Raw genomic sequence first — 24242 nt, 5'->3', positions numbered from 1 at the left:
GGGTTCTTGTTTAAACATACAAATACGACGAATATTTATACACCAACAGAAGTTCCCAAAGCGGTTTACAAAGAAAGATATAGATAGAGAGATGGATATATAAATTGGCTCCCTGTCCCCAAAGGGCTCACACTCTAAAAAAGAAACCTAAGATAGACACCAGCAATAGCCACTGGAGGGATGCTGTGCTGGGGCTGGATAGGGCCAGTTGCTCTCCCCCTGCTCAATAAAGAGAATTACCACTTTTAAAAGGTGCCTCTTTGCTCAGTTAGCAGGGGACATACTACGGGAAAGATACAGGAAAACAGGTATGTAAGGATCAGTGTCCCTTGCAACAGGGATTCCCAGATATTTTTTGACTACATCTCCCACCATCCCCAACTGCAGTGGCCTTTGGGGATGATGGGAATTGTAGTCATCAGCATATGGGAATCCAGTTGTTCATGTGTACAGTGGCTGCTTGGCTGTGGGTTGATTAAATTGGGAATAGCTACTGTACCACTGAAGTCCTCTAAGCCGTTTACAAGAAAACCAACTGATCCAATAAAACCTGAAATAAGGACATTCAAGCCACACCTAGTCAATGCACTACCTGACAGCCCCATCTATGGAAACTTGGCAGGCTGAATAGCACCAGCTGCCTCAATGGCCAGCTCCCTCCCGCCGGAGTCTTCGTTCCCTGAGGTAGGAGCTGTGACCGAGAAGGCCCTGTGCCTTAAGGCTTCCGATTCTGGAGGTACGCTTTAAGCATGACCTCCCCGGATAGTGGGTAGGGGCAGGCTTGTGGGTTCTACTGGAATTCCAAGACATCCCCCCCCCACCGCCAGGTCCAGGTGTATGGGCGTAGCAAGGTTGTAGTGGGCCCAGAGACAAGATTTTAATATGGGCCTCCCGCTCACTGAAGCTCAGCTCATGAAGTAAAGAATCTTAAATGAGGCTGAACAGTGGTAACAAAAAGCACACATATATATATCACACACACACACCCCTACGTGCCACAATAGAACATCATCCTAAATTATTTTTTTAAAGGTTTTGTAAATTGTGGACGATGCAAGTCATTGAATGGCACTAGAGAAAGAGATGCTGTTCTGGGAGCTCCAGGTCGTAACACTCACATCCATTTCGGAGGATGAATACAACTGAAGGAAGCCTGGGCGGGTGCGCGGCTGGGGGAGTCAGTCATGCGACTTGCCTCGGGGGGGGGGGCCTCCAAGGCAGTGGGCCTCCAGACAGCTGTCTCCCCTTGCCCTATTCTAGTTACGCCCCTGGCCAGGTGTGCAGTAGAGGCTGGGTGAGGTAGGCCAGGTGCAGAATGGTGGCTTCGGTGTGGGGGCCTGTGGATGATACACTTGGATGACCTGCATATGCATGTTCAGATCTACACCTGGTTTTTTTAATAGATCAGGGGTTGAAGCTCATGCCTCTGAAACTGCCCAGTAGAGCTGCACAAAGATCTGTTCTAAGGCAACCCGTGAATATTGGGGATGAGGCCAGTGTCCCCTCTAACAGGGATTCCCAGATGTTGTTGACTACCACTCCTGGAATCCCCAGCTGCAATGGCTTTGGCTTGGGGATTCTGGGAGTTGTAGTCCGCAACACCTGGGAATCCCTGTTGGAGGGATCACTGGATGGAGTCATAGTTCAGTGGCAGTATCTGCCTGGCATGCAGGAGGTCCCAGGTTCAATTAGCATCTCCAGGGAGGAGACTCCTGTCGGAAACCACAGAGAACTGCTGCCAGTCAGCGTAGACCAGGGCTGCATAGCTTCAGCCCTCCCCAGCTGCTGGAATACAACTCCCACCATCCCCCCAGTGGCCAATAGTCAGGGCTGATGGGAGTGGAAGTCCAACAGCTGCAGGAGGGCTGAAGTGGCACAGCCCTGTTGTGGACTGTATTGAGCTGGAGGGATCCGTGGTCTGACTCGGCATAAGGCAGCAGCCTGCTATGAGCACTCCTGTTCCTAGAAACAGGGATATCCCACTGCTCTGCAAAAAGAGGCACTGCATCATGTTTCTGTGGGGCTGTCTATAATTTCTGACCCACAACTCTGCTGGGGATCCCCTGGCCAGAGGGAATCTCCACCTGGCGTCTTGCCCTGCTCTGCTTAGGAGGGATAATATCAGGATTTGGTTAGCATGGCTGGGATGCTCAGCTGATGACTTCTGGAGGCTCTCTTGCCAGCTGGCCTTTCCCCAGTTCCTTCTAGCCAATGCCGACCTAAAACTAGGCCCCCATATGATCCGGTTCAGTTGCAAGCGAGTCCCTTTCCTTGTGCGTCTTCTGGGACTAGGGTGTCAGGTTGGAAGCAACGTTGGAGTGGAACCAGACGTAGAGTGGAGCAGGCTCCTGTTGACTGTAGAAGAACAAGCGGCAGGCCACGCCAAGGCTTCTGAAATGATTTGTATTCTTGAGTGTGTTCAGCAGAGGCTTATATCTGGCAGAAAACTCAGTGGCGAGGTTGGTGGTGCTATATTCGGCTGCAGTTTTGCTTCGGCATAAACCCCATTAAAATCAGAGGACTTACTTCTGAGTTCATAGGATTGGACTGTTATATGAAACTGCCTTGCAATTACTTCTGTAATTGGGTACAGGTACCCAAGGGCAGAATCCATCCGCATACCCTCTTGCCGCTGATGGGTATTTCATTTCTCTGTGCCTCTTTAAGATCACACACATGCATGGACGTGTTCCTTTCCTGATTGCCTTGCCTGTATTTTCTGGAAGGGGGTAGAGTCCATCCAGTTGCCCATTTGTTACCGATGGGTACCTGTGCCAGGGTTTGAATCTTTGTGGGAAATAGTTTTTGGAGTCAGGTGGTATATAAATTAATTAAATGTTAACATTTTTTTTAAAGCCCCGGGGAAGAGATGCTGTCTATCTGTGGATGTGGAGACATTTTCCCAGAGTGGAAATTCTCTCTCACTTTCAGGGTGATTTCCGAGGAGAAGCTAGAATTTTCTCCAAATTTCAAGCAGAATGTATCATTGCAAGCCTTAAAAAAAACCAAAACAAAACCCTGAAATGGATGGGCGTGCAGCTTTTGGGGAGCGAGTTGACATTGTTCAGCTTCTGCTGGTGTGTATTTTGGGATAAGACGCCACTGGAGCCCTCCCACCTGCTTACAGCTTCAAGCTTCTCATCTGAAGGGGGTTGGTGCACCATCTGTGCATTCTCATGGAAACAGACAAAATTAGCACCCATCCACTGGGAGGTACTAGCCTTGGGTGTAAATCTGGTAGTTTTTAAAGCAGTTTGCAGTTTAATTTGGGTAGCGGTGGGGGCGGGCGGATCTGCTACTTTGGAGAACTGTTAGTGTGTAGCTCCTGTAGACTGCTGGCTGTGCTGGTGTGTGTGTGCTGGGGGGTGGTGTGTATTTGTGACCTGGAGACCAAACTAGATGTGACTTGAACTGCGTGTGTGTGTGAATAGCAGCCATGGGGGTGTTTGGACTGGGAAGACATTAAGGGGGGGGTAATTTTCCCTTCCCCCTACTCTGAAACCTGATGGCTACTGTTTGCACACACACCTCACAAGGGAAAATGTGATTGTAGCCTCATCTCATTCAGCCCTTGACATGTTTCAGCCATCGACGTTTGCTTGGTCATTGGGCCTCTGTGCTGAAATGGGGAGCTGTCTCTTGAAGCAGGCAGGTGAGTTAATAACACAGTTACAAGGGTGGGGCTTCAGAAACACAGAAATGGACATACACACTACAGAATTAAACTGGTATTAAATTGTGTTGCAAGGAACTGCCTACAGTCTTCAGTTCTTCAATGCTTGCTTGAAGGAACTTTTGGAAATGCAGTGGCGAGAGGCCACTATGACTGCTTTTAGATACCTAGCCTCCTCAAAGGACTATAGATCCCAGGGCCTTGTCTGAGGATACATGAAGCAGCCCACTTGCTGAAACTAAGCAGATCTTGGTGCCTGGAGGGGAGATAACGCGAGAACCCTAGACATGCCATATTGAGTCCCGCCATAGAAGAAAAGTGGGTGTAAATATGACAAATAAAATACAGTTACTAGAGATCCTTAGCTGGAAGATTTGGAGTTAAAGTTCTCTTGCTTGTTCAAGAACCCTAAAACATTGGCAGCATTTTGTACATACAGTACATTAAAACTGGCAATATGTAATTTAAATTCTTTTATAAATTTAACAATAAAATAAAATAATAAATAAATAAATAAATCATCATCAGTGTCCTTGGCAGCCTTATTGAGATGGATGGTGGCATGCCCGCTCTTAAGAATGAGCCATTGATCCCTGTGCTGTTTGGAACGTAGCACTTCCACCGAAGCCGTTCCAAATGCGCCCTTTGGGCCCTGCCTTCGAGGAGCATCAGGCACCTGCGCTGGGGAAGCAGCCAGAGCTTCAGTCCAGCTTGAGGCAAGTGAGGGGAAGGTTCTGCTGTCCTCCCTCCTGATGGGGCAACGGTGGCTTAGGCTGTTGTTAAGCTACCCCTCCCATCATCCCCGGCTGCATCACGCTCTGGGCTGGGGTGTGATGCTAAGCAGGCAAGTGTCAAGGAGGGAAAGCGTTAAGCAGCTGCTCCTCCCTCCCTCCCTCCCCTCAGCAGTTTTCTGCTTCTAATTTCAGCCTCCCAAAGCTGCAAAAGCAGCAAAATAACTGGAGAGGAAGAACAGCGAAACAGTCTCTCACTTGCAGATCCAAAATCCCTCTGACTGGGCTGGCGCATACTTTAAAAGATGCGTGTGCAGCACATATAAAGAGGCCCACCCCACCTGTTTGTGTAAACAACAAGTGGAGCATGCAATTACTTACCTTTTCATTAGAGGGAGAGAGCAGAACCCTGTGATGAGAAATTCCTTGCCAGATTTCGGAGGCCTTGGAGAATGGCACTGTATCATTAAGAGTGCAAAGCCCCTTCTAGTTTGTCTGTTTTGTGACTCATACTGGTGTGAGGGAGCAGAGTCTGTCCTCCAGTTCCCACGTCAGCATTCAGACAGCACAGACAGAAAAATACATGGTGTTTGTTCTGGGTCTGGTGGGAAGAGCAAGGGGCAGTGCCTTACACACAGGAGCTCTCTCAGAAATTATTCCGTGTGAGTTGGGCAGAGAAATGAAGAGGTGATCTGCTGAGCCAAAAGCTGATCGCATCCCTTGGGGCTGACGGAGCTGGACTATAAAAACAACCCTTCCCTCTGCTTCACATACCTATAAGGAAATAGAGAAGATGGCTTTAAACTCAGCACTATTGACATATGGGCAGTACCTTGGTAAACATGGGAAACTGGGTTAGATGCGAAAGGATAAGGCCTTGGGTTTCCAGATCGGTGTGGGCTTTAAAACTAAAATTTGGGGCCCAGGATGAAGATGGCTTTTAAGCAGCTGGTGGTGATGGTGCCGTTGTTCAGTGTGGATGCTATGAAATGGTATAGTTGGAGAGAGGTTGGTGGGCAGTGTTTCCTGTAACGGGCCCCCAGATATGGTTGATTCCAACTCCCATAATCCCCAGCTGCAATGACCGTTACAGCTGAGAATTATGGAAGCTGGAGTCTTGTAGTTGTCAATATCTGGGGACCCCTGTTACAGGAAACACTGCTTGTGGGCCACCTAGTCCAGCCACCACGACCACCCCCGATGCAGGGAATCCAGAGTAGAAAAACCCCAACCGATGGCTGTCCAGTGTCTGCTTCGAAGCCCTCTGTCAAGAGAGAGGCCACCCACCTCCTTGGGTGACTGTCTTCACTGACTGTAGAGAGACAAACCTGAATTGGGAACATTGCAAGGAGGTCCCTAGAAAAGGCCAAAGTATAGGAGAGTTTGTATAGGTCGCTAAGAGTCGACACCGACTTGATGGCACTTAATCAGTCAGTGGGGGAGTTTAACTGTCTCTGCGTTCCAAGGCTTTGCGCAGTTTCCCTCCTAGCCGAATTGGGGAGCAGGCAGCTGTGCAAGGGAGCTGAGCCAGAGCATTGGCCCTTGGTGCTGGGGAGAGCCGCAAGGTGGCAAACCCCAGTCTGGTTGGTCGTGTGTGTGTGTGTGTGTGACTGTTCCCACCAACAGGGATTCCCAGATGTTGTTGACTACAACTCCCAGAATCCCCAGCTGCAATGGCCTTTGGCTGGGGATTCTGGGAGTTGTAGTCAACATCTGGGAATCCCGGTTAGAGGGAACACTGGTGTGTATATGTGTGTGTGTGTGTGTGTGTGTGTGTGTGTGTGTGTGTGTGTGACTGTTCCCACCAACAGGGATTCCCAGATGTTGTTGACTACAACTCCCAGAATCCCCAGCTGCAATGGCCTTTGGCTGGGGATTCTGGGAGTTGTAGTCAACATCTGGGAATCCCGGTTAGAGGGAACACTGGTGTGTATATGTGTGTGTGTGTGTGTGTGTGTGTGTGTGTGTGTGTGTGTGTGTGGGGTATTGTCTGTGTAACCATCTCCTCCCACAGCCCCTTTCTATGAACAGCGGATGCACCCTTCTGGCTGACTTTATATGAGGCTGTGACAGTGTGGTTGCCACTGAACAAACACTTTACCGCAGCCCAGACGCAGGCCAGGTTGCCAACTTCAGACCAGATGGTCTCCCAAGAGGGAAGAACAGCTGGCTGCATCCTCCTGGAACAAAGGTCTGTGCATATTTAGAACAGTGAAGGCAAGGTCACAAGTGAGCAGAGCTCCTGGCATGTAAAATTAGGAAACTTTGTAAGCAGTTTTGTGCAGTTTTTGCAGCAATGTGCATAAATTTTGTTTTGGTTTTGGATTCCTTTCAATGGGCCCTAGTTTCTTGCATGATCTCTGTGATATCCACTGATGCAACTGTAGGAAATGTTCATTTTCATACTTGTATTCCTGAGCCTCTGGGCTAGGGAGGTTATGAGTTTTACATAGTGTGGCCACATCTGGAGTACTGTGTACAGCTTTGGTCACTGTTTCTTAAGAAGGATATTGTAGAACTGGAAAAGGTGCAGAAGAGGGCAACCAAAATGATCAGGGGCCCGGTGCACCTTCCTTATGAGGCAAGGCTACAGCATCTGGGGCTCTTTACCTTGGAAAAGAGGCAACTATGGGGAGACATGATTGAGGTGTATAAAATTATTCATGGAGTGGAGAGGGTGGGCAGAGAGGCATTTTTCTCCCTCTCTCACAACACTAGAACCAGGGGTCACCCCATGAAACTCAAGGCTGGGGAATTTAGGACTGACACGAGGAAGTACTTTTTCCACACCGCACATAATTAATCAATGGAATTCTTTGCCATAGGATGTGGTGATGGCCACCAGCTTGGACAGCTTTAAAGGGGCTTAGACGAATTCATGGAGGACAGGACTGTCAATGGCTACTAGTCTGGTGGCTGTGGGCCACCTCCAGCCTCAGAGGCACGATGCCTCTCCATCCCAGTTGCAGGGGAGCAACAGCAGCTGGAGAGAGGGCATGCACATACCTCTTGCCTGTGGACTCCCCAGAGGCATCCGGTGGGCCACTGTGTGAAACAGGATGCTGGACTAGATGGGCTTCCTTGGGCCTGATCCAGCAGAGCTGTTCTTATAGGAAGCTGCCTTCTACCGAGTTAAGCCATTGGTCCATCTAGCTCAGTATAGTCTACGCAGACTGGCAGCATCTTCTCCAAGGATGCAGGCAGAAGTTTCTCTCTCAGCCCTATTTGGAGATGGCATGGAGGGAATTTGGAACCTTCTGAATACAAGCAGGCAGGTGCTCTTCCACTGAGCAATGGCCCCATCCCTTAAGGGGAATATCTGACAGTGCTCACACGTGTAGTCTCCCATTCAAATTCCAACCAGGGCAGACCCTGCTTGGCAAAGGGGACAATTCATGCTGGCTACCACAAGACCAGCTCTCCTCCCCCATAATGGTTTTGTAACATCGCTGAAGTTTCTATATGCTAGTGTCCATTTTTTACTTTTCAGATTGGGGGCAGCCTGTCCAAAGATTGCTCTCGGGACTTGGGATCTCCTGCGTTGTCAGGCTAGTATATCTCATCCGTAGCCGTTGCTGCTTATCTTCTGGCCCCCAGCAAATCCCATGGACCAGCCGCATGCCACGGATGCAACATGGCCTTGCACTATTTTATTTAGTCTCTCTTTGGGGGTGGGGGGGCCTGCTTTTCATTGCGTGCTTTTCATCTGCCTGCTCCCCAACTGTAGAGTCTCCAACGTTGCCTGGCTATTTGTTTCCTACCAAACATTCCTTCCTGCCGCCTGCTCTGTGTCTTGGTCAGCGTTCTTTTGCTGAGCAGCTAGACTACTGCTCAATATGCCTGAGATGGTGCTCCCTCAGTCTTGGACCACACAGGCATTGCAGGTGATGGTAAGAGGAGAGCTTTAAATGCCGGTATGCCGGAAGTGCAGCTGAGGCAGCGTATTCTGTGTGCCTTTAGCTATCCATTGGGTAAAGTTTAGTGCCTTCCCCCAAGTCAGGCTAGCCTCTGGGGAAACGGTCTCTTGGCTTCTTCGGTGGATGTTCGTTTGCTACACAAAGAGAGTCATACAGCTGAGCTAGCCCACAGTGCACTAAAGAAGGTGTTTGGGCACATTCTCCCGATGGAAGCTGAGAGAAGCCCTTTGTCTCTTGGAAAGCCACTGGAATAACTACTTCTCAGTACGTTCAAGTCATTTGGACTCCCGGTAAAGACTAGTCTAAATGGGCACCTCTGAGTCTGCTGGCTAGCAAGTGCAAAAAGAGCCATTTTGCACCCGGTTGGCATTTCCTTTTCCTTTTGGCACCTGCTGGGAGCGATCTGGCATTCCTCTCTGCCTTCCGCTTCTGCAACTTCCAGCAGCAACAGATTCCAGACAGGCCAGTGGCACACCTGGCCTGTAGCCCATGAGAGGGGACAGAAGCCTGTTTTGTGGCAGGGTGAGTCTCTTGGTCCAGGGAGAAAATAAGCACTGCTCTCTGAGGCTGGCTGAGGAAATGTTTTACGGTCTGTGTGTGTTGGCCAGGAAGGCTGTGTTGTGTTGCAGCTCAGATCGGTTTCATCCAAGGGGTACGATTGCTCTCCTTCAGCGAGATTTGTGCTCGGCAGGGGCAAGGCATGTTGGGAAAATGCAGCTCAGCAGATCCAGTCCGCTCTCTTCACTGGGGAAGTGAGTAGCCACCCCTCCCTTCCTGAGCACTGAGACGGTCCAGTGGACGAGGTCTCTCTTCTTTGAACGAGAGGGGTGAACCACATTGGTGACAGTGGATCTTGGAAATACCGGTTTGTTTAATACAAATACTGAAACATTGGTAAAGTAAGAAAAGCCCACTTTTTGGTCCCAAAGGCCGCCATCCCAGCCCCCCATGGCTAGCAAAGAAGGTTTCAAAAATTAGCTTAAACATGCCAATAAAATAAGAAAAATGAAACAGTGTGCCAAGAGACAGAGGTGGCAGAAAGATTAATACAAGAGAAGAGACATTCAAGCCCACAAGCATGGCGGTAAAGGAGAGTTTCCCCCAAACACTGAGACACTACTGGAGTGGGCCTGAGATGCACAAAGTGCTTCACATCTCTTGCAGAGTCTACTTGGAAGTAAGTCACTAATTTCAGTGGGACGAAGCGTGCTTGGAGTGCAGCCTTCCTTGTGTTTTGTCCTCACAACTTGGGACTCCTGAAGTAGGCCAGTCATTCATTCCAGCTTATCAGAAACCAAGGCTGGACTTTCTCAGGTGAGTCTGTGGCAGAGCTGAGATTTGAGCCCAGATCTCCAAGATCCATGCCTTACAGGCACATCTGCTAACTTCATCTAGGTTTCAGAGCTAACTCCCATGGCTGGGTCCCTGGAAACGGCAACTCCATGAAGGGCTGGGCTTCTCCAGCAAAGAATGCTCAGCAGCACCCTTATAAAGGTAAAATTCCCCGAGCTCTTTGGAGAAGAGCCACGAGCATTCCACAGCTTTGGAACCCACTTCATATTTGTAGGTTTCAGACATGCTTTATGCAATCAGCAGCTGCTCATAGTAAACACAGTTGATATAAGCTGCACACTTCAGAGGGCGTTTGGCCTTCTGTCAAGGAAGCTGTTTGGGGCGGATGCTGAGATGTCGCTCAAGGCCTCCCCTCCTTGTCAAGCTCTTGAATTGTGGCAAGTCCTGTTTGGAATCTGGTGGGGAAGCCGCCAGCTGGCACAGGGCTGGCAAATGCCTCCGGCGGCTGGTCACTGGGCAGGCAAGTTTGTTTTAGAAAGCCGTTAGGCACAGTTGGCTTTTGAGCAAATCCCAGCCTCCCAGGTTGCTGCAGATTGAAAACAGATGTGTGTTTTCAGCAGCCCCAAGAGAATGGGCAGGGCGCAGATAGAGAAGGGGAAAGAGCGAGGCGACAGGGAGGACTGCAACATTTTGTGCTCCCTTGCTGAGGCCGGCATCACTGCTGCTGCGAAACCTTCTGTCTGATGTGCCTGTTTTGGTTCTGCTTTTTACCAGTGAAGAATTTCTCTTCTTGGTAACTTCTTGTCACTTCAGTTCCCATCCCACCTCTGTTCTCCACCTGCTTTTTGCATGTTCTGTATACATCGGCAGCAGAAGGGATTTCTTTGTGTGACTGTGGTCCAGTGGGTAGTGAATGATGGCCTGTTCACACATGCAAGTGTGTTGCTTGCTCTGGCAACCACGGCTCATGACTTGCTGCTCAGTGTGTGGACAGACTCCTTGGGCAAGTCCAGTAACGAGAAGTCTTAGATCTGTGGTGTGTGGCCGGTGATGGCTCTCTTAACACGGGCTTCTCTGATCCAAGTTGCCTTGCTTAAAAGGTTGCCGTTGGGTGATGTGACTTGTATTTGGGTGCAGCATCTAGTTTGACCCCTAAGTAGCAAAATCTCCCAGGCAGGTCTGGGAGGCTGTGGATTCCCACAGAAACAGCTTCCTCTGGGAAGTCTGCTGACTGGAGAAATGTTGAAATGGAGATTCTCGGTTATGTACTATAGTGTTGGGAGTTACCTGTTGTTTACTGGGGATTCCCAAGCCAGTGGCTGTTGTGTAGACCTTTGGGAAATGGGTTTTTAGTCCAGGAAATCTGCCATGAAGGCCAGTTCCTTTTCACTGTCATATCTGGCTTGGAAATGACTTGAGCTCTCCACAGGCAGTCGTGATAACTTGGTTGGTTGGTTTCCTTTGTGGGAAGGGCTGGATGAACTCTCTTTTCCTTGAGAGGAAAATATGAATTTCCCAGACTTCTTTCTGTGCTGGATGAAATAATTGCTGGTGGGAAATGGAAAATCCCTTTTGTTTTCTGTTTGACTTTGCTGATCTGGGTATGATAAAGTTGTTCTACCACAGCAAGAGAAGGGTGAGTGAGCATGTGTGTGTATCTTTATTTATTTATTTATTTATTTAAGAAGAGCAGGGGTGACTCAGCCCATGACGAAGCCTCTGGGAATTTGGGGGTCTTGCAGCACTGGACCAAGCGGATTAAGGGCGGCTACACTGCATGGAGGCTGTTGCAGGAAAAACAGCCAAGTGGCCCCCTTGAAAAGGTGAACTGTTTTTGTGGACATTTGAGTTCACGGTCATTTAACCTCACTGACTTACTATTTCCCACCACCACCATACCCTTGAATGTAATCTATCTGCCACCTAAGGACATTACTAATGCATGTACCTGATGATGAAGTGATGCAACAAATCCGCTTGTCTTGCCACAATCACTTTTTGGTTTGAACCAGAGAGGAAGAAATAGACTCCTAAACCTGAGTCACAAGAATTTACCTCAATTATATGGTGCTCCTTCCTTTCTGCATCTGCTACCTTGACAGACTCTTCATCTTTTTTCTTCTCAAAATAAACCTTGTTCTTCTAATGCAAAAAATAGATCTTCTTCGTGGGTTTAACTCTTGCTTTTAGCTTATTGTATGGACTTAAGTACAGTACTATAGTTCAGCATCTGGATTTTTGCTCTAATGTAAAAGGCCTTATAAACTATGAAATCTTTTTAGGAATTTCAAAGTTCATTTAATTGTTTTTGCTTCATCAGGAAGTGAACTAACTTTCTTCAAAAAGATTTATGAAATGGATGCTGACTGTCTGAAATCCTCTGAGTTTACCCACCAGCAACTATATTTTATTTATTTTAACTAAAATGATTTTATGATGCCTCAAAATAGACATCGTAAAATCACTAAGAGTCACGAAGAACAAGAGTCAGCAGTTAATTAAAACCAATTCTCTAAAAGTGCAGTGAACATAAGAGCTGATCTGGGAAGGGCTGATGTCTTCTGTACAAGCTGCGTTGAGTAACTGTGTGCAGTGGTGCTCCGGGGTCGGCAGCTACTTCTTCCATTTAAAAGCTGAATTTAAAAGATCAGACGCTCCCAGGGCTTGTGCCCTGAGCTTTTTTAATTTTGTGGTTTCTGTGAGCTGATGTAAACTTCTTTGCCCCTCCCCATGGTGATGGTCCATGTGGCAGGCATCATTTTGGGAATTTCCTTGGGGCGCAGACCACCCTAAGCCCAGAGTTCTGTTCAGCATTATGGCTGGAATGACAGATTGTGAATGGGGACGGACACCCAGTGGTGTTCCCTCTAACAGGGATTCCCAGATGTTGTTGACTACAACTCCCAGAAACCCCAGCTGCAGTGGCTTTTGCTTGGGGATTCTGGGAGTTGTAGTCAAGAATATCTGGGAATCCCTTTTCGAGGCAACACTGACACCCGGTAAGGAGTTCTCAAATGTTATCCTGCGGCATTCCCTCAATGGGAAGTCCACTCGGCTCATTTCTGACCCTGTTCCGGAGCTGGGTCAAAGCCTGGCTTTGGGCGCCAAATAAAACGCCTCTTAATGTGTTTATTTCTTTAGTTTTTGTTTGCCTTTCACTTGTGAGTTTTTCATCTAGAAAAGAAGAGTGGGGTCTATGTCTCTAAGTAAACACACACCTTTTGTGCTTTGTGGAGCACCACTTTTAAGGCTCCAGGGTCTTGAACCAGGGACTTTGGCAACAGTGCCTTGCGGGGGGGGGGGGAATGTACAAAAGTGTCTTAAACATTAACATGAATATTGTATTTTAAAAAAACACAACAACCACCCACACAAATCTTCTTCTAGGGGAAATTGCTTCAAAGTGCAAACTGCTCATTCAAGTTAGACCAAATCTCTGAAAACTCTTCTTCTTTGCCACTTGGTGGGAATGAAACCAGTTCAAATGCAGGCGGGGAACACACATCTGTTATCCAGTGTTGTAAATCGGGAGTACAGGCTGGCAGTTGTGCAAGTTTGGAAACGAGGCTTCTTCAGGGTGGACTTCTTCTTTTCTCTCCTTGCAAGGGCAAAGAAACGGGGTGGGCGGACAAGGAGACTCTGCCCTGGAAAGAACACAGTGGAGTCGACTTTGCTTAGCTCATAAACTGCTTGTAAGAGTTCTCTGCTTGGCTGGTGTGACTCATCGGGCTTTCTGCCTGAGATGTCAAGAGGGGAAATGCTGAAGTTGCCAGTCTTTTTTTGCAGTCTCCAGAGAAGTGGTCACTTTCTCTTGCAGAGGCCAAGGAGCAAGATGTTCTTCAGTGTCACACGCTGCCCTTGTCTTCAGTGAAAGGCCAGAAGTCCCTTGTGCCCTCTGACCAGGAAGGCCCTGCCCCCCATCCCTAGATCTGTGGGGCAGGCTGGGGCTGTGGGGCTGTGGGGGGTGGGGGTGGGGGTGGGAGAGAAGCCTGCTCTGCTTCTGCCCATAAATCCTCCCTCCCGTTGAAGCACCACAGAGCTGCAAATAGCTTCCAGGCCTGGGCTCATATCTTTGGGGCAAAATCCTGGCTCCAGTTCAGCCCTGTGTATCCCTTTGCATCTGTTGTCAATAAATGTTTCTTTGCAAAGAATCCAGGAATGTCCTCAGAATATTCCAACATTCCATTAGGAAATAGGTCAGCAAACCCGAGGCCTTCTAGGAGCAGAAATGGCTCCAACGTTAGCCTGCAGATTCTTTTTCATGTCTTGTGAGATGGTGCCAGATGGAATCCTTTTATCGTAAGGCTGAAAGGATGCTGGAAAAGGCCAACTGTGTTCATAGGCATGCGGCCATCCTAGGAAGTCCCTGTGAACTATCCCTGGAATCCAGAGGGAGCTTTAGAGCAAGCCCTACTCCGCCTTTCTATGAATAACTATGCATGCCTCTTCTCTCTCTCTTTCTCTCTGCAGTTCTGTAGCTTTTAACGTGAGCTTCTCTGGTGGCTTTATCGTTTCTAGCATTAACATCCTCATTCACTTGTCAAGCACAACCTTCCACACAGATTTCCGGCTCCTATACATAGAAAAGATTGACTTTTGAATTGAGTAAACTGATACGACAACTCATCCATCTTGCAACAAAGCGAAGCTGTTTTCTCGTCTCAGGTGGCTTTCTGGGCTGTCAGGCCGAACAATGAACCCGAGATGGGAGGCAGTGCTGGTTTTGCTTCATGGAGGCAGCTCAGATGTGCAACGGTGCAGGGAGGAGAGAAGAAGGGAAAAGGGGGGAGCTTCTGCCATGTACCGTTGGTTTTGGTGCCGTCTTCATATTCCTCTAAGGCAGTGGTTGTGGTGGGGACCTTTTCTTTGCTGATTCATCTGACATGTCACGGAACCCTGTGTGTGTGTGAGGACTTCTATGCCATTCATACCGAGCACTGAGTTGGTCTGTCCTCTTTGTGAGTTGAAGGTGGTGCCCTCCAACTCCCTTCTACCACTGTGCATTGTAGGGGAATATCAGCAATTAGCTGGCCCGGGCTCAGAGCATCTGTGCCTCTAGTTCTCGGCCCCTCATTCTCAGCCCTCCCCCCTCCAAACAACATCCCCCCCCCCTCTGGCCAGCTGCCTGGCCAACTGCTTTTTTTCTGGCTGCCGGATGCCCCCCCCTTCTTCACCCCCCCGGCCACCAATTTCCCTGGTGCCACTTTCTACACACACACACACACACACACACACACACACACACACACACACCCCGGCACAGCTTTCTTGCTTTCCCCAGTGCTGCTCTCTCACCTATCCGCCCATTTCTGCCCGTTTGCTTTCCCCCCTGGCAGCTCGACCTCTTGCAAGAGCTGCCACGCATGGGATTAGCGGTGGGCATGTTTAAGAGAGCTAGATATGGATATAGATGCTGGCCAAGCTGCCCTCCAGGGAAGCTTTTCTTACCACTTGGGGATGGGGCCATAGCCATGTGGCAGAGCATCTGCTTTGCACGCAGGAGGTGCCAGGTTCAATCCCAGGTTGGGCAGGGAAGGGTCCCTTATCAGGGAACTTGGAGAGCCACTTCCAGTCAGGGATTCTCAACCTTGGTCCCCCAGTTGTTGTTGGACTTCAGCTCCCATAATCCCCAGCCCCAATGGCCTTTGGTTGGGATATATGGGAGTTGAAGTCCAACAACAACTGAGGACCAAGGTTGAGAATCCTTGGTGCAGACCATACTGAGCTAGATGGACCAAGGGTCTGACTCGGTCCAAGGCAACTTGCTCTGTGACTCTGCTCCTGTTCCTGCTGGAGCTCAACTGCTGGCCAGGGCCGATGACTTTCCAATGGTATTCCTGGGAATCCTGAAGTCCTCCAAAGTCTGGTTGAGCAGGGCTGGTTTCTGACCAGGCCAAAACTGTGGAATTGGTGGAAGTTTCAGAGGCACAGGCAGGCTGTGTGTTACTAGCCGCTTATGGAAGTGGCTTGAAATGGCTTCCCTGTGGCAGTTTGCCGTGTGATAGCAAAGATGCTCCCACTGGGTAGCCTGTTTGGTTTCTAATCCATGTCCACCAAAGTTTACACTGGAATCCACCCCCTCCTGCTCCTAAATATGAATTGGCCAGACTCTTTCCGTTTTCCACAGGATGACTCTCCAGTTTTGAAAGAAATAATGTTTACTCTGCCTGGTGATTGATGCTTTTCAGTTCTTTTCCATTTAATTCATGTCCTTTAGAAAAGGGAAGAGATGTCTGCCATTTATAAGGCCAGTCAAATTTTAGTGCTGCAAAGTTTGGATGTTGGGAAATTCCTGTCTTCAGACCAGTGCCTTTATATAGGTCCCGGTCGGTGTGAGAAAGCCAGAGCTGGGTTTTTTGGTTTTACCAAAAGCTCACGTCCCTTTAGGGGAAAGCGTTAAATATACCTGTGTGGCTTCAGTTGTCCAAGTTATTTCCTAAAACTTTCTTTGAAATGTCTAAGTGGCTCAGCCTCTCAAGGTTAAGACTGCTAAAATACCCCTGAAGCCTAGTATAGTTTCCAAAATTATGTTGCCTCAATGACTTCTTTGGTAAAGAATTCTCTAGAAACCAGCTTTTCCGAGACTTTTAGGAAGAGCTGCATATTTGACTAGCTGAGTATTGGTTAATTCTCTTTACAGCATCAACTGAGAACTGCAAGCAAGATACTTTAATTTTCAACAGATTTGCTTACAAAAACAAATTAGTTAACAGTTGTGGAACAAACATAATTTTAAAAAAATGAGATTATGAATTTTAGTAATATTAGGTAAAGCTTCTTTCGAAATGTGGAGGATTCACTGTCTCTTCGCTTTAGCCCAGAACATCAGGATCAGCCAACAGTTAGAGTGTTTTTGAAATGAAGTTAAAAACAACAAATAAAGCAAAGTAACAGCAACTTTTAAAAACAAAAGGCCCTTTTAAAAAGGAAGTTGTTTGAGTAGGCAGCCAGCCAGTTCTTCCAGCATTAATTGCGTCATGGCTCCATGGAATACTGGCCCACATCAGTTGGTCGAATTTGGTCAGTTGACTGGTGTGGCAACCTTGCTTTAAGGGCTGTGGGGACATGAGCCCTGGAAACTGGAGTCCACAATGGAATGAGTGGGCATCACTTTTCTGGAAGCTGGCGCTTCAAGTAGCTTCACCTCTTTGCAGTGTGGCAATCTTTTCTGGAGAAGTCGAGCGCTGGAATATTTGGAGCATGAGAAATGCAATTTCTGTCCCCTTGGAGAAGAATGGGCCTTTTGTTGGTGGTTCCTCCTCTGTGCATTTTGCAGGGAGCTGCTTTGTGAAAGGGATGGATTCACAGATGTGGCCGGTCGATGGGAGGTTGCCCGACTTCCACCCATGGCTGCTGGCTTCTGTAAAGCCGGACCACAGCTGGCTGTTTAATGGGTGGCAGCTGTTCCCCTGTCAAAGCCTGGCCTCGCAATGCATCATCCATTTCCAGTTGCCATAGTAGCAGCCTCTTGGCCACCACTGACCGACTTCTCAGGCCAAGCTGCTCTTCCGGGTCGATTGCACAGTTGTTTGGGGCAACAGCTACGTATCGGATCTCATGGGAGAGGCATGATTGTTGCGTCATGCTTGTCAATGGGCAAGATTCTTTGGTTCTGCAGAAGGCCTTGATTACTGATGAACCATTGGCCAGGGATATGTGAAATTCCTCAAATGTAATCTTTGAACAGGAACTTCCAGATTTGCTTAAACTAAACTTGCTGGAAACATGGGGATGTTTTGAACAAGCCAAGCCATAGAGTGCGCAGAGCATGAGGAAAATACTGTTTCTACACAGAAGCCTGAGGGAAAATGTAGGGCTTCTGGAGTCCATGTATGTATGTATTTATTTACATCCCTCTCAGGGCGGTTTATAACCTTCTCTTGAGACTCTTCTGATGAATCGTCAAAGAGAAGTCTGCAAATTCAACTCTTATTGCTTTAGGCTGAGAGTTCTTCAGCTAGAGTTCCCAGATGTTATTGGACTACAGCTCCCATCATGAGAGTTGATGGGAAATGCCTTTTGGCTGTTGTGGCTGTAGGCAATTCCCTCAACTGGCTAGGAGGCTCTGGTCCTAAAATGGCTTTGTTGTATCTGGTAGCTCAAAGGGAATTCTGTCAGTTGATGGCTTCGGGCTCCTGGTGCTTTCCTTGGCGGTTCTTTGACTTCTCTGGATGTTCTCCAGCTCACTGCTGTGAATGGAGTGTTAGAGCAGAGAGCAGAGATTTTGCGTGCAGAAGGTCCCTGGCATCTCTGGGTAAGGGCTGGGAAGACCCTTCTCTTCCTGGGCCCCTGGAGAGCCACTGCCAGTCAGAGCAGATGAGACTTGGCTAACTGGACCACCGGTCTGACTTGTTACAAAGTGGTTTTGTACATTGCATATTAAAATGGGAGGCTAGCAAATGCCATGCAGAATGGGTAAGCTCAGGGCAAGCTAGAGTTGGGTGTTGGCTGTGTTAGAAGGGCTGATTCATTGAGCTGCTTTTTTATAGGGCTGCTTCGAATGAATCGGTTAAACTCCACAAGGGGTTCTCCAATGTGGGTCGCCAGATGTTGTTGGACGACAATTGCCATCACCTCCATCCACAATGATCCTTGTGGCCTTGGTGGCAGCAGTTGTCCAGCAGCACCTGGTGACCCAGGCTGGAGAACCCCTAGATGGCTCAATTCAACCCCTTTTTAAAATTGCCTAAAATGAAATTTCCATTTAATTGGGCAATTTTTTTTTTAAAAAAAAAGAATAGCTCATTAATTATTTTTAACAGTCATGGAGTTCCAAGTCTGTGCTCAACCTTTAAAATCTATGGAGTTGCTCTAAACTCATACACATGAGCCATCCAGAAAATGAGTGGTGACTCACAGTTCAAAATATTAAGCATTTGCAGCTGTTAAAAATGACGCGAAATCCTACCAGTCGTTTAAAAATGCTGAAAATAAATCCTAAAGTGAACGGGCTAGCTGTCTTGTGATTGAAACGATACACGGAGAGGTTTGTCTTCCTTCTGTTGCATCTCTTCCAAGGGCACACCACCGTTGAACTTGCAAATGAATCGTTTTGGGGTGGATAAATTTCCCAGGTGCTTCTGTAATCTGTGCAACTCTTAACTGTCATTCTGAAGTGTTGTTCTTCTTCTGTTTGGTGTGTCTTTGGAATCCAAAGTGGACAAGAGAGGCTGGGATCTTCTGGTGGTTCTCTGAGTGACTTGTGGCAGACCAGGAAAGACTTCTGACTCCCAATTGCTTATCAGTTGGAACAAAACAAACAAACAAGACTTTTTTTCTACATTAGTACTGAAAGGAGACCCTCAGAAGCCTGAAACCTGCCTACCCCACGCCTTGACCATTTTTCTTTGAATCCAGGGGCCAGCCCTGGGACATATAAAATATTTTCTTAACAAACTCCACCTCTGAATATCCTAATCCAGGCGCCGTGGTTCAATTTCTAGGTGCCGTGGCTCTCTGGTGCCAGGGACTTGTCACGTTCTGGCCTACCCCACTTTTAAATGACTTTAGGGCTGTTCTTGGGACTGTTAATGGGGTAGGGCAAGGGACCTCCTGCTCCTGTTGAAGTTTGGGGCCTCCTGTGCACTCTTGGTTTTTGGTCATGTGCAATTTAAAAGCTAGGTTGGAGGAGGGAAACGTGTCCATGTGTGTGGCAGGCACAGAGCTTGGTAATCCTGAGCCCACCTCCCACGCGATCACTTACCCCTCCCACAGCTCCTCAACTTGGAGAGGGCAACTGTTAACTGTCTTGCCCAGTTAACGGTTCTGAGAACCAGGCTGTTGTCTTGTCTCCTCCTTGGTGAGCCTGCTCTTCAGACTCCCGGGAAACACCCCTGATGCTTTCTCTTCGTTCTGTATGGAGAATTAATAGCTGGATTTCACATGGTCTTCTGCATTTACATTTACATTTGCTCTGGCATATGAGGTGCTCCCTTGACTTGTCATGCTCTTTGAAAAAACATGTGCGGTGTGCACTGCAGCATTTCTCCTGGGAATCGACATTTGCTACAAAGGACAAGAGGGATGTGTCCCTTGGGTGGCTGTTGCACAAGTTAGGGGTAAGTGGTGGAGACACAGTCACAGCTCCAGGCAGTGTGTCCCTGTATGTGTGCTGAGGGTGTGGCAAAGGAGGAGTCTCCAAGGGCATCTGCAGGAACTTTTCCAGGGGTCAGGCAAGTTCCTGCTGGTGGGCCCCAGGCCCCTACTCAGTTGTAAGTGGGTGAACCCCCTAACCACACCCCCTGTGCTAACATCAGACACAGGGAGGCATGGCCAGTATCGGGAAGAAGGGCTGCTCCACTCCTCTCCCCATCCTTGGCAGTCAGCACTTGGTTCAGCGCTGATGTGGAGCTTTTTTTTCTGCCTCCAAGAGGCAGAGAAAGTAGCCCCCAGCCAGCGTTGAACAAAGTGCTGACTGCTGAGGATGGGCAGAGGGGTAGATCTGCCCCGATTCCCACTGTCTAAATTTGGGGGATTTAGGAGAACTGCCCTCTTGGCTGCCCATGGGAAAACTCTGTGCTGCAAAAGAGCTGTGAGTGTGTGAGAAACTAAAGACGCATACCTGGCTCAACAATGTGCATCAACACCAGGGGTTAGAGCTCCTTTGGGGGACAGGTAAATCTGACTCTCTCCCACTCCTAAAAGCAAGGCTTTAGGGCCATGGGGATTTTGTTGAGAAAAATGTGTTCCTCTGCTCCAGAGACACTTGAGAAACCCTGGCTTACGCTTTAGTGGGCATCCTGGTGCATGCAAAATGTGTTTGTGCTGGGTTTAAGAGCAGGGAGGACCCCCTGAGCTGGCTGAGCGTTCGCTGAAACCTCATGGGCCCAGTGGCATGTCCCAGCCCTGCCCCCTGGTGCCCGTGCATTGACACCTTCTTGCTGGCCCTGCGTCACGGCACGACTGGTCTAACACGTTGGGTGACTTTGCACGGTGGTAGCTATTGACATGCCTCACCCTGAAATGCTCATTGATGCAGCAGCCGGTTGCTGGGTCAGCTTTTGAAAAATGTGAAGGTGAGATGGCATTTAGGCAGGGCAAGAGACCCCACGTGCACCTGTTCAGAGGTCAGGCCACACGTGCCGACACTCGTGCTCCTTGGGTTTCCAGGTTGTTCAAACAAAGGTGAAACTGTTTTACCCCACCCTTGGCCGGTTTGTGCTTTCTGGAGCAGACCCTTTCCTCACAGAAACTGGAATGCAAACATGCTGGTCTTTTTGGAAAGAGCCCTCCACTTCCCCCAGGGTAGTTGGATGCCCCCAGCCCTGGAAGTGCGAAACTCATGTGCAGCTAATGCTCTCTTAGGAACATAGGAAGCTGTCATATACTGAGTCAGACCATTGGTCTAGCTCAATATTGTCTTCACAGACTGGCAGCAGCTTCTCCAAGGCTGCAGGCAGGAATCTCTCTCAGCCCTATCTTGGAGAAGCCAGGGAGGGCTTATTTCCAGAGTTCACAATTATGCCATTGCGTGTGTGTGTGTGTGTGTGTGTTTATACCACATCCACTCTGCAAACTTGGAACCAATATAAACTGACGTAACAGTGATGGCTTCCCCCAAGGAATGTCCCCAAGGAATTTCCTTCCTTAAGCAAAGTGAGAACTCTGTTGCTTTCTTGATTGATTAAGTGCTGTCAAGTTGGTGTCAACTCCTAGCAACCACATAGATAGATTCTCTCCAGGGTGATCTGTCTTCCACTTGGCCTTTAAGGTCTCTTTGTGGTGCATTCATTGCTGTTGTCATTGAGTCCATCCACCTGGCTGCTGGTTGTTCTATTCTCCTCTTTCCTTCAACTTTCCCCAGTATTATGGACTTCTCAAGGGAGCTGAGTCATCGCACAATGTGTCCGAAGTAGGATAGTTTGAGCCGGGTCATTTGTGCATCGAGTGAAAATTCTAGATTGATTTGTTCTGTGATCCATTGGTTTGTTTCCTGGCTGTCCATGGCATCCTCAAACGTCTTCCCCAGCACCAAAGTTCAAAAGGGTCAATACATTTTCTATAGACCTGGTTTAAAAAGCCCTAGGAATCCATGCAGGCACTAACTAATGAGGAAGACCTGGGGTGTGGTGGAATTCCTTGTGCCCGCTGGAGTGGGCTGATGGTACATAAAGATCTCCCCAACCCTGCTCTGCTTGCCTTGGCGATGGCTGTTTAATAGGCACATGCCGTGGCCAATGCAGTTAGGAGTTACTGCCTCCTCGTTTTGCAAGTCGGTCATTGTGGGTTAATGGATAAAGAGATCCAGGTGAGGATTATTGGATACTGCTGTTGACACAAGACTCCCCGGGGAAATGCTCAGTGGGAGAGGCCAGTTGAAGAGTCTTGGCCAGGGCAGCACAACTGTGGTCCTCCTGCAGATGTTGGAGTACAGTTCCCATCATCCATGACTGTTGGTACTATGTGGAGAGGTATGATGGGAATTGTAGTCCAACTTCTGCAGGATGGCTGAAGCTGCCCAGCTCTGATTGAAATGGAAACCAAACCAGACCTTTCCTTTTCTGGAACATTTATTTATTTGTTTTATTTATTGTTACATTTATATACCAACTTTCATTAAAACAACCCCAAGGCGGTTTACAGCAGAATTGAAAAACAAGATTGTAAAAAAAAGAGAAAATATTAAGCTAAAAACATAAAACCAATCTGATTAAAAATCTCAAACACAAGCATAAAAACAGCACGAAATAGAAAGAGCAACAGCAGAGACAAGGGTCAGACTTCAGAATGGGCAGCTGTCATGTCCCAAGCATTATATGGTGTGTGGGGAATCTCGTTAAGGTGTCTTGCGTGAAGCTTTGCAGTGCAAGTGGATCTAAATGGTCAGAAAGTGCAGGAGTGGGCTTGAGCAGTCAGCCTTTTGTCTCCCTTGTGGATACGGGAAGGCACTTTACTTTGAGATGCACCTTTTGGTGCTGCTAGCTGATGCTTAAGCCTGAGCCCAAGAGGTTTGCCCAAGAACTTCCCTTGGTGCTTTCTCAAGTCACAAGACATTTTGGGCCCAGCTGCATCTCTCACTGGAGCCCTGCCATTTTGGAAAAGCTGTCCTGGGGCTGCCAAGTTGGATTGGGGCTATGGCATGGGGATTCAAGCCTGGTTTGGGCCATTCCCATAACTTGAAGGCCTCCCCGCTCCACCCCCACATCTTTAATTCATCAGTAATGTGATTTTAACCAAACCTCTTTCCATTCCTGCAAAGAGCAATCTCATTTTCTTTTGCTAGGAGTCTGGTTTTCATTAAGTAGCCTCCACATTACAAGGATCAGCAACATTTCCCCCCCACCCCCACTGGGCTGTTTGGATTAATTCCCACAGTGATTCTCTCCCCCAAGTAACCATGGCCCTGTTCAGGGGGAAGGTTGGGCTGGAAATTGGCCTCGACCTGGCTCTGCTCACTGGCCCGGCTTGTGATCTTTAGAAGCACTTAACATGGAACAAGGCAGTAGGGTGCTCACACAGGTCTCCCATTCAAATGCAAACCAGGAAGGACCCTGCTTAGCAAGGGGGACAGTTCATGCTGGCTTCTGCAAGGCCCACACTCTTCCCCACTTGCAGCTAGGTATACTGGGAGCTGTAAAAGTCCAGCAGGGTCTTTGATGAGAGGCTGCTCAGAGCTTGGTTCTAAAAAGTTGCTCACGACGGAAGCAGCGTTCCCTCTAGCAGGGATTCCCAGATGTAGTTGACTATAATGGCCAACTAATAGCCAAAGGCCATTGCAGCTGGGGATGCTGGGAGTTGTAGTCAACAACATCTGGGGATCCTTGCTACAGGGATCACTGGACGGAAGTGGAATGGTGTCTGCAAACAGCGACTGCCCCTGTGCTCCTGCTGATGGTCCCTGGTTGTTCTTGGAAGTACTAGCCTCTTTGTTCCGAGGACAGCTCTTTGGGCACCTCTTTGGGCCTGGCAGTAGGTGGGTTCTCTAACCTATCTGGTGTGGGTGGAGCACGGAGCAGAAGCAACGGAGTCTGAGCCGATGGGAAGGATACAAGTGCAAAAGTGTTTCAAAGCGGAAGGACAAGTGGAGGCCGGAATGTGGGAGGCTGACCAAGTGATCCACCCTGCCAGGAATGGGTCAAGACTTTCCCAGACTTATGAGACTACAAGCAGAAAGGTACTCGCCCCACCCACCCACCCCCGCTTCTTGCATCAAACAAAACAAACACAAAGACTTGTCGGCAGAACAATGAAGCCTCTTGAGAAGGAAGGGGTTAATGGTTAGTTGTGTGGAAGTCGTGCCTGGCTTGGTCTGTGCCAGCCTGAAGCCTGGCATTTCATACCCATAACAAAGCTTTGGCTGGCTTGCTCCTCCTTGCCCTGCCGGAGAGCCCTGCTGTCTGCAGGTTGGCCATTCATTAGGTAGAGCTGCAGCTCTTGGGCAGGGCAAGAGGAGGAGGAGCAGTTTGAGCTGCTGCTGGAAAACACGGGCAGCTGTGCCTCCTTTGGCGCTCCCTGGCTTTTTAGGATGAGCTGCTTTGATTTAGACTGGATGCTCCTCATAGGACGCTGCCATATACTGAGTCAGACCCTTGGTCCATCTAGCTCAGTATGGTCTTCACAGACTGGCAGCGGCTTCTCCAAGGTTGCAGGCGGCAGTCTCTCCCAGCCCTTTCTGGAGACACTAGGGAG

General features: G+C 48.6%; 1 protein-coding gene across 1 annotated transcript in view; it reads left to right on the top strand.

Annotated features, from left to right (window-relative positions):
• The window catches only part of OPHN1 (oligophrenin 1), a 91300-nt gene that overhangs the window by 1509 nt on the left and 65549 nt on the right, over positions 1-24242 (top strand). The window lies entirely within an intron of this gene.

The sequence above is a fragment of the Hemicordylus capensis genome, chromosome 11 (genome assembly GCF_027244095.1).
Source record: "Hemicordylus capensis ecotype Gifberg chromosome 11, rHemCap1.1.pri, whole genome shotgun sequence".
Classification (NCBI taxonomy): Eukaryota; Metazoa; Chordata; class Lepidosauria; order Squamata; family Cordylidae; genus Hemicordylus; species Hemicordylus capensis.
The sequence above is the reverse complement of the archived record's forward strand: the minus strand, read 5'-3'. Positions and strand labels throughout refer to the sequence as shown.